The following is a 10349-nucleotide window of genomic DNA, read 5'->3' as shown; positions in this document are numbered from 1 at the left end:
AATGTGGGTATTTTTAAGTTGGCTGAGATTTTGACATTTGGTTGCCTCCGAGGGACCAAAACGCACAACAAACAGACAGCTCTCAGGGGTCTGCATGTTCTAGCAGAAATTTATTTCCATCACAAAGTTCATCATGCAGTGTGCAGAACGAGCGAGCAGAGCTCTGAGGCGCTGTGCCTTTACCCCAGACACCCATACTTCAATGCAGTGACATATCAACTGAGTCAGCTCTAAAAGAAAATCATTCAAATATTATAACATGTCAGCTCTGATGCACGGCATGCCTTTTCCTACAGTCTCACAGACAAAATTGTGAATAAAAAGACCAGCAGTAAAAGTGACCAAATATGCAGTAATTTATGGGTTATAGTACACTGACACTGACACACCCAGTGTCATGTAAAAAGCTTTGTTTCACAAACAAATGGGAATGACATAGTTTTGATTTTATTTTTTTTAACCAACTCACTGTGTCTCATCCATGTTATTACTGTAAACTGAGTATATTATATGTACAGTAATACCTCTCTCTGGTTTAATTTTATGTGGCTATAATATTTTTGAGCTTCTCCCTGAAGCTGCACAAGCGTCACAGAATGACATTCAATAGCAAAGCAAAAGGTTCACACAAAACAAATTGTCAGATGGGTATTGTAAAAAAGAATCTTTGTTACAGTACTACAACTTTGACTCGAAAAAAACTCTACTTAGATTGCACCACAAGTAACTTCTTGTTCCATTCCAGACTTGGAGTTGCTAACTAAATAGCTGTCTTTCCTAAAAATCATCCCTGATGACTCTTGGGTGTCTCTGTAGTGTTTCTTTCAGTCATCCTGGGCATGGTAATTCACAAAAGTTGACTCAAGAAGAAACCAACAAACCAATCTGGACAAACCAAGAGTCCAGCTGCCTCAGCTCAACTTCGGCATATCCCCTGATAACTTTTGTTGTGTTATCTTTTCAGTTCTGCTGCTGGTGTAGCAGTGACAATCTGAATATTTACTCACATGGGGAGAACATCCAAACTCCAAACAGGTAGGTCCGGAGGTGAAATCAAAGCCGCACTCTCCTAACTGTGAGGTGAACGTGCTAACCAGTGCACCACCGAGCCTTCCATAATGTAAATATTTACTTAGCCATTTCCTTACTTTCCTACCCTGTGTAACAGGAAGTACAGTCATTCAAAACAGACAAGGGATATTAGAAACATGTGTAATTAAAATAAATAAGTACACTACCGCATCCCATGGAGTAAACAGCAATGTGCAGCAAATGTTTTAGTATCGGGAAAAAAAAATATGGTTCACTGACCACTCAATGAGCATAGTTTAATTATCTGTCTCTATTGTCTAAAAATAATTTAAATAATGTGTACCATCCGTACCACAAAAAATACCTGACTACTCTTATATTAAATATACCTTATAAAAACAACAACAAAGGAACTAGAAACTTCAGTACAATTACTCATTTAGAATGTATAAGTACCATTTAAAAGTAATCATTTGCATAATGTTATGCATTGCCTCTCAGAACAAATTGGCAGAATAGCATTAACATTGTTTCATCTTCTGATTGGTTGATCAGAGCAAAACTCGTTACAGCCCACTTACTGCTCTAGGAAGACGTAGTATGTAGTGATCTACTACATATTAATCTATTTCGTAATCAGCATTTGCATGACAAACACAGATACATAAATATATCTTATAACATAAGAGATATTGATTCTGCTTCAGATTATGTAGCACAGATGTGTGCTGTTATATTGCGTTTGGAAACAAGGCAAGTCTGCAGATGGGCACATAGAAACAATGTTCACAGAGCTGCATGCCTAGATAACCCCTTAAAAAAAAAAAAAAAAAAGCTGCCACAGATGGTTTCCATTTTCCATTCACGCCTGTATGATAAGCCAAATAATGTTTTTTGGACCACACTTGGAAATTAAAATAGTAGTATGTGCTTGTTCTGAGAAGAAATTGAAAGACCAAAGAGATAATTGAAGGCTGTGGTGCAACGAGCAGATCTGTTCTTTAAAAGTGTTTTTGCTCGTATCTCTGACCCACCAGGCCTACTTGTGGCTCAGTGGCTGGAGTGTTGTTTTAGAGGGTTTGGCTCACTGAAGCTGAGCTGAACTGGTGAGCTGCACATCAAAGCTCCACCCTCTGCGAGTATGCCAGATGTCCCGTGGTCATTTTTACACTCACACTCGAGCGCATGACACGGAGCGGTGTGCAAGCATGTAGACAGGGGTAGATGGGCTGCCTGGAAATTGGAAAAGGAAGCCCATATTTATGAGGTGGTTTGAGATGCCGTGTTAAGACGGGCTTAGCTTGCCACTCTCCCTCTGACGGCCCTGTTTCCCCCTGCACTTGGGTGACCAGAGACAGATAGAAGTGAAGGAGGAAAGGCAGAACTGCCTGTCAAAACAGGTCCTGACCAGACCTGCACACACAGCTAACAAAGTCACAAGCAGATGATGCAACAAATCACGTGGATGCCACTGAACATCTACAGTGGTTATTTTGTGTTTGTCTGAGCTTCGTGCATGGTGGGACATGCTGATCTAATACATGTTTTATCATGACATTCTTAAAATTGCCAAATCAAAAGTAACCCAAGCTGGATGGAATAGCTAAACCAACCCAAATCCAATCTCAAAACTCAGCCTGGTGGGTCAAAAATAATTAACCCAATTTTGGGTAAAATGAACCCAATATGCTCAATATCTGGGAGAACAGCCAATTGTTTGACTGTTTTTATGTGTATTTGTTTTAAAAAAGGCGGCACGGTGTTGCACTAGTCAGCATGTCCGCCTCACAGTACAGAGGGTGCGGGTTCGATTCCACCGCCAGCCCTCCCAGTTTGGAGTTTGCATGTTCTCCCCATGTCTGCGTTGGTTTTCCCTAGGAGCTCCGGTTTCCTCCCACATCCCCAAAACCTGCATGGTAGGCCGATTGAGCACTCCAAATTGCCCATAGGTGTGAGTGCAAGGGCCGATGGTCCTTCGTCTCTATGTCCCCTGCAATTGGCTGGCAACCAGTTCGGGGTGTCCGCTGCCTCCTGCCTGATGACTGCTGGGATAGGCTCCAGCACGCCCGAGACCCAGGTGGGGACAAGCTGTACAGAAAATGAATTTCCAAAAATGTTATTTTTTGGGAGGGAGGTATGACATTTTAAAAGATGCGTATTTATAAGGAAATAAAATGGATCAATGATATTTCAATTTGGTAATTTTACTTGATTTTCAAGCAAGTTGAGGGTTGTAATGCATTGTAAAAGGTGGCATTGTATTTTGAAATTTGTTTAAAAAGCAATGAGCAGGTTCCATGCAACTATGCCCTCTTGTGGTTCTTAGCCCATACATTAGGACAAGAGAGTGAGCCCATGGGACACATACATGTAAATGTTTTGACTTGACTTCATGGGAATGTTGCTGATCTGGTTCAACAGAGCCTTTCAGTTCATAAAAAATAGTGATGTCAGAAATGAAGTGTTTAGGTTGAGAACAATAATAATGTGCCAAATAACATCTCAAAGTCTCACTATTCACACAATAATGATGATATGAATATGTTATGATGCGCCCAGAGACGATCGTCTGTAAGCCATTTCTGTCATGGAGTTCCAGAAGACCCTTGCTTCTCTATTTACATTCTGACATCATCTAACGTGGTCGGCATGTCCCACAGAGACTCCAAGTGAGAGGTTAGCCGTGTGGTCGTTGCTCCGCCGCCACCTCAACAAGCCTCCTGGCTGCACTCCAACGGGACATCAAATGTGAGGTTACATGAGTGATCTCCCAGAACGTGGATCCTCCTCCTCCCCAATGCAGCCCCCACACTCTCCCCTGCCATGCTGCGGCCACCACATGTGAGTCAAATTATTATAATTGAGCAAGGATGTAGTCGGGTGTGAGGTGATCTCTCTCTTCATCCCTCCCCGCATCCCCCTCAAAGATATTCTGTCGAATGACCAGCAAGTATATTTTGCCCCGCCTCCAGCTCTTGTAACACAGAAATCAATTAACTCCTTTAAAGCCTGATCAAAGCGCTTGATCACCCTGCAGGTCTTTATACAACCTGCAGGACAATTAGCCCTTTTTGCTCCTGTCCAGATCAAGCGCCGTTCACATACTACAGTAGGACTGGTGTGGGCAGAAACAAACAGAAAGTACCCTAATGAGGGACCTTCAATAGCCTTCCTCGACTGAACAGCCAAGTAGTTGGCAGAGGTTAAACAAAATATGCCTATGACCCTGGCATACATTTGATTGCATTAGGCACCAGACTTGTTGTGACAAAGCACAGCAAGACTGTGACATCAAACTGTTTGGACATGGGGGTGGGAGGTGCCAGTGTAGCTTTCGTCCATAGACAGGTGCACTGACCCTGTCCACCCTCGAAGGTGCCACTTGCATTTTATTTGACATTAATGGCGGGCCAGCATTTCTTAACAGCCACCTGGATGCAATAAAGGGCCAGCTCCTGAGCTCTGGCTGCCCAGAGGATTTCCCAGCAGCTCCCGCGGGACCTCTGGCTAGTTAAGATGTTTATTAAGCTGAAAGTGGTCCGGTGGGAAAACACAGCACTTCTGAGAGATTCGGGCCAGCAGTTTTCTTGTTAGTCAGAGCTCTCCCCTGAGAGTTGGGTTTCTTTTTCTTTCAAACCACGGAGGGAGGACAGGGTCAGTTCACAAGGCCACAGGGTTGACCGGCTGGTAACTAGGCGCATGAACCCAGGAAGGGAAAAATCCCGAGACATTCCTAAACTTAGAATGTTAGCTAAACACATTTCGGAGGTGCAGTCGTGTCAGCGCTGTGTCAAGTGAAATTTGGCAGCAGCCATAGCGAGATTGGAATTCGAGATTTGCTTCCTGTGTGTGGCGTTGTGTTCTCGAAATAAAATGGGGGGAGGGGGGTAAATGATAATGATCACAATACAATTAGTAGCATCTCATGTGTGGAGGCACTTGAAAAAAAATCATTTGAGTTTTATGGAAATAACTATATTGTGTGATTTTCTGGGAAATTGTTGTATTTGTGTGTTTTGCCACGATTCATTGTTGTTCTGCAATGTTCCAATGTATAGATTTGTGTGCAAGAACACATTACTTACTCCTGTACTTCTGGAAAATATCCCAGTTTGAAGATACTGTCATACTGAGCATAAATTACATTTAGACATAGAATAGCTATATTTCGTACCATATAGAAGTAATTTCATAAAAAAATACTTATGGCTCAAAATGTTGTTTGTGTCCAGATGATAGTGATGTTAGTTCTGCTTGGTGTTTGCCAGATCTTGACCTCAATAAGCTGTGTTGGACCTCTAGTTCAAAGCTCCAGTCTCTTGCCTGAGGCGCTCTACCCTCATAACTTCAGTTAGCCTTTGTTTTGTTTTTTTTTGCTTCGTTTTTTCCTCAATGCCATCGCCCTCGCTCCACTCATAAGAGTTTAAAAGGGAAATGGTGTGATTAAAATAGTCTTCCTATGTGTCAGGCTGAGCTCAACACATCTCTTCCCTTGTCCTTCTTTAATTTTTAACTTGAAGCCAGCCGAGCCGGTGGCGAGCACATTGTGAGCTGAGCGGCGCTCAGCACCTGATGGGTTTTTAGTACTCTCTGCCCAATGTTCTGGACAGATTAGAAATGGCCTGGTCCTGTGACAGATGCTGTCTGGATCTTCACCATCAGATACAAACAGCTGCGAAACATCTGGGAGGTTTCTACCTTCTTTAGACATAGTTGCATTTTTACGGACGCATACACAACATAAATGCAACATGTGAAATTGTACTATTGTTAAAGTTCCCTTTTGTCTTTACAAATTATTCTCTCAAAATTAATTTTGATTTTGTATTATTAAGCCAAATGTGATATAAAATGATTTTCCAAATACAGTATAGTGTGGAAATGTAGAATCAGAATTGCATAAAGTATTTGTCTATTATTGTGGGTTTAGTTTGTAGTAGAGTAACACTTTTTTTTTTTTTATAAAGCTAACTAGTTTGCTAATTGAATTCAACTTCATTTCTATTTTATTTATACACCGCCAAATCTCAATGCAATTTGTCTAAAGGCACTTAACATTTGGCGCAGTTCCAGAACTGCACCAAGTGAACCCTGAATGAGCAACAGAAGCAGGCATCAGTGTGGGATGGCCATCTTCCTTACCATTAACTTAAGGGGGAAAGTATTTTAAACACCGCTCACTTTTATGCAGTCTGTTTGAAGATGAATTGGTTTTATTTCTCCAAAAGAATGTATGCATTGCAAATTAGGAGCATAGCAAAGGTCAAATTTTTCATCACTGGCATGCTACATCCTAAACTCGTGCTCCTGACCCTCTGCAGTCTTAAATTTCTTCGACCATTTTTTGAAGTAAACTGTTTTTTTTTTTGTGCAAAGAGATCTGCTAAATTTAAAATCAAACTCTAAATTTCTCACAGTAGCCCATGCTGGTGTTCCATTGTTTTTACAATGTTTTCTCAAAGTCCTCAATGAGTACTGCCTTGCTTTGTTTTAGTGTGGACCTTCCACTTAACACCTCATTGGTGCATATTGTTATAGAGAGATTCTTAAGGCACTCATCAACAGTCAGAGAAAATCAAATTTCACGTGGGTGTGTGTATCTTGGAGGCATTTGGAGCCCAGGGGTCCATTTTATCTGAAATTATCCAGGTCTTTCCGTACGTGTTCAGATAGAGGCTTGTTTGGCTATCGTGTGTGTGCATGTGTGTACTTGTGGCATTGTGAAGGCATTATCAGCGGGGTGCCATTTTGTTGGAAAATGACTTGCTGCATGATAGCTGCAGCTGACAGTTCGGAACACAGAATTCCTGAAGCATACGGAGAGAACTGACTATCCCAGCGCGTTAGGTTTCATCACAGTTCCCAGATTGGTGAATTAATGATGTGTTCCTATGAAGTTGGGCTCCCATTCACCTGATCTCACGCCATGAGACTTTTTTTTTGTTGAAAGCCTATGGATGAAGGCCTCGGGATCTCCCTATGCTTGAAGAAGGCATCAGAAACGCATGTGCTTCAGTGACTCCCGAAATTTTGTCAGATCTTGGTCAGGCATGCGTGACTGCTACGAAAGAGATGGTGCACATGTCAAGGTGTTCCACTGACTTACGGATGAACATCCCAAAGATTGTTTCTAAGTTCATTTAGGATTCTGAACCCGATAAATTTCATCACTTCTGTTTTTTTGTTTTTTTTTTCACTTTATGTGTCAAAAAAAGCCTGGTGGTAAATACTGTGGTACAATAAACTTGAAGAGTGTTCCATAACTTTTCAAAAAATAATACAAAACCATGAGAAGCTTTTGAAACATTTATTTTGAAAAATCAATTAATTCGAACAGTATAAGTATTTTAGATTTTGCCAGTGTGTATGTATGTATGTATGTATGTATGTATGTATGTATGTATGTATGTATGTATGTATGTATGTATGTATGTATGTATGTATGTATGTATGTATGTATGTATGTATGTATGTATGTATGTTTCATAAAGACTGATAAAATGAACGACTGACGACTTTAATTTAATGCACATTTATATGTATGGCCCGTTTCATGTATCGTTGTCGTGTAACTTCAGAATGACTAATCATGAGCCATTTCAAACTGCAAGTGACTTGTGATTTAAAGACCTATAAAACATTAGCATTATTGAACTCATTCATTTGTCAGACTACCTCCACAGAATTCATATTACGTCATATTTTATGTTTAGTTTTTTTCTTTCTTTTTTCAATATTCCACCGTTTTGTCCTATTAAAAAATGCATGAATATTGAGGGGGAGTCCGAAATAAACTAAATATTAAACTGACTATTCATACTGTGTGTATGAATTACGTTTGGCCTTGGTTCTATTCAGTATTTTAAGTTTTGAAAAAGATTAATCTGCGCAGACTTCACTTAAGGTGTTTTACTGGTTGTGAAAGCGCTGTATAAATAAAGATGCACGGTATCGTATCGTATTGTAGTGTAATTGTAGCACTATATTGTATTATTCATTTTTGCCCACCAGGAGGCAATGTTGTAATTAGGACACCAGGCAGGTTATTGGCTTCGAATAACGTTGTCATTTTAAATCCCGGTATTAAAGGAAGTCATTGTCATCAGACAAAATCTTGCTTTATCATCATGTCTTTTTTTTTTTTTTACAGTAAATTGGTGAGTCAAACAATAAAATACATAACACAATATCTCATAACACTCAATATCTGGTTTTCTTATTCACTGTATAGCATATATTATTTTCCAACAAACTAGTTAGTAAAGCAATATTTTATTATTTAATTAATGTTTGAGTGCACTTTGCGACTGTAATTAAACTATTATTCCTAATAAATAAGTTACAAGTTAAGATATATTACGCGCATGCAGGTTGGCCACATGCGATGTACGACCGCCAATTATTATTATTATTATTATTATTATTATTATTATTATTATTATTATTGTTATTATTATTATTATTATTATTATTAATTTTTGCTGGAATCACATGCGAGCTCACTTGTCCAGGATTCTTATTGTCGGGCTATCTCGTCTCTGTACGTATGGCAAATCCCGTTAAATTCAGTTGATCATGAATAAATAGAGGTGTCTATTGGCAGTGATTTTGCCTAATCCGCAGGCGGGGAACATTTTTTAGCCTGTATCAGGACAGTGAAGATAGTTCTAGAGAATGAAAGCAGAACAGCGCGCATGATTGAGAGGGAGCACCGAGCTGCATGTTTTCTCTTGCCTTACGGCAAGCTATTTATTTTAAATAACTCTGTCAGCATGGTGATCAATTCAATCGCATTTGTGAATCTAAAATGTTTTCCTCCCCCAGTCAAAATCAGGTGAGAGGGAAGTGAAGATCCGACTGGCATGCATGCATGGGCTCAGTTTGGCAGAACGTCGTTGTGGTCTTATATGTTCCGTAAAATGGCTAAAATTGCACATTCCGTGAGTTCCGCAAAAGACTGATCCAATTACAGCTGATTCGTCACCAATTGCGCCCTCCAATAGGCATCAGCGCTGATCAGCGACGAGATAAAAGCCGTGGAACCCTCCACAGCTCTTTCCTACACTGAGAAAATACTTTCCTTCGGGACCTATTTCTATAATTTCACAACAATATGCAAAAAAAAAAAAAAAAAAAAAAGATTTGAGCTTTAAATGTTTAGATGTCTGACCATTATAAAATACTTGCTTTTAAGATGCATGTTTAGTGCAATATGCCAAACGATTGAATGATGTCTGCGTGTTGTCACAAAAACTGTCATATATACTGTCACTAAATAAATAAATAAATAAATAAATAAATAAATAAATAAATAAATAAATAAATAAACCACAGTGATCTTTAACATCAGTACCTCAAATTCTTGCTCTACAATTTAGGTTTGATAATTGACTTGGTCCTTCGTGGACCCTATGTAATTTGCCAGATTGTATTTAATTATTGGACTAAATAAACCATACCCCTAAAAAAAAAAAAAAACGTTACCCTACCTTACATTGCACGTTTTTAAATATATTTTAACATGACAGCCTTTTGTATATGTTTGACGTTTTCTGTACGTGCACGGTGCAGTGCATAGACTCTAAAATAAAATTACGAATGTTGCTATTTATAAATAACAACATTCGTATTTTTATTCTGTATGCAATTGTTTCAATCGAATTGTTGGATGCAACATCTTCAGCAAAATGCTACACTTTAAAGCAAGCAAGCTAAATCTTCTACACTACTCTTAAAACACTGCATGATCTGAAATTTGTACTTCACCGTCGGATTTAAAATAGCCTAATAATGAGAATAAAAGTCTCTAAAATCAGCATGCAGGTGCATGAATTTAAATGTTAAATATTATATATAAATATATAATATCTCACGCAGATGTGCACTGCCTCTTCAAACTGTATTATACAAACTACATCTCTTACCTTCAGGCTGCACGCAACATAACTGTAGTTGTGGCTGCTTGCAGGGCGTTATGTTTCAACTTTAGCAAGAACTTCTAGTTGTGTTCCCACACCTGCTGGCACTGCTGCTACATGTTTTTTCTTTTTTTTTTAAAGTGAGCGTGGGCTTGTCAAGCAGGGGCTCATTAAAACACGATTGATTTATTGAATTAATGATCCCATTCACACAAGCGACCTGCAGAGTTGAATGCCTGTGAGTATACGCAGCCTACATATACGGTTGTTTTTCAAGTGTATTGATTAAAATATATTGATAAAGCTCAGCTTCCAATGCTGTTCGGAGGTACCATAATCTAATATAGTGAAAGGTTGGAATCAACCCCCTACTAAAGTGCTGGAAATAAGGGACTTGAC

General features: G+C 39.3%; 1 long non-coding RNA gene across 1 annotated transcript; it reads right to left on the bottom strand.

Moving 5' to 3' along the window:
- Positions 1-82: 82 nt before the first annotated feature.
- Positions 83-10096, bottom strand: LOC125994451 (uncharacterized). Its single transcript, XR_007490625.2, has 2 exons — positions 9957-10096; positions 83-3120 (listed from the first exon to the last, which is right to left on the bottom strand). It is a non-coding gene; the product is annotated as an uncharacterized lncRNA (long non-coding RNA).
- Between the last annotated feature and the right edge of the window lie 253 nt (positions 10097-10349).

This window comes from Syngnathus scovelli, chromosome 3, assembly GCF_024217435.2.
Source record: "Syngnathus scovelli strain Florida chromosome 3, RoL_Ssco_1.2, whole genome shotgun sequence".
Taxonomy (NCBI): domain Eukaryota; kingdom Metazoa; phylum Chordata; class Actinopteri; order Syngnathiformes; family Syngnathidae; genus Syngnathus; species Syngnathus scovelli.
Note: the sequence above shows the minus strand (reverse complement) of the source record. Positions and strands in the feature narration are given on the sequence as shown.